This window comes from Pygoscelis adeliae, unplaced genomic scaffold (genome assembly GCF_000699105.1).
Source record: "Pygoscelis adeliae isolate BGI_AS28 unplaced genomic scaffold, ASM69910v1 Scaffold210, whole genome shotgun sequence".
Classification (NCBI taxonomy): Eukaryota; Metazoa; Chordata; class Aves; order Sphenisciformes; family Spheniscidae; genus Pygoscelis; species Pygoscelis adeliae.
The window spans coordinates 105,378-105,718 of record NW_008823959.1 but is presented as its reverse complement, the minus strand read 5'-3'; the positions used below and the strand labels follow the sequence as shown (position 1 = coordinate 105,718).

At 66.6% G+C, this 341-nt stretch overlaps 1 protein-coding gene across 1 annotated transcript in view; it reads right to left on the bottom strand.

The window, feature by feature from the left end:
• Positions 1-341, bottom strand: part of LOC103916213 (smoothelin-like) — a gene marked incomplete at its 3' end in the record, with an annotated part of 14,991 nt that overhangs the window by 7,973 nt on the left and 6,677 nt on the right. The gene's annotated exons all lie outside the window — the stretch shown is intronic.

The following is a 341-nucleotide window of genomic DNA, read 5'->3' as shown; positions in this document are numbered from 1 at the left end:
CCCAGCCTCTGCTCTTCTGGCAGTGCCCGCACTCAGCCTCCGGGCCGCCAGCACCCAAATGCCACTGCTACTGCTGACGTGTCCCATCAGTGCCTGCCTGGCCTATCACTACCCACTTGCCCACTGCTACCCACCTGCCTGCTAGTTTCCACCTGCTCACTGGTGCCCACCACCCTGTCAGTGCCCAGCTGCCCACTGGCACCCGTCTGCTCCACTGCCTGACTGCACACACCATACTGCTGGGAGCACTGTCCCTCGGCGCTTACGGCCCTGCCGGCACCTACCTGTCTGCTGGTGCCCATCGCCCCCACAGTGCCCACCTCCCCGACCGGGGCCCCCCA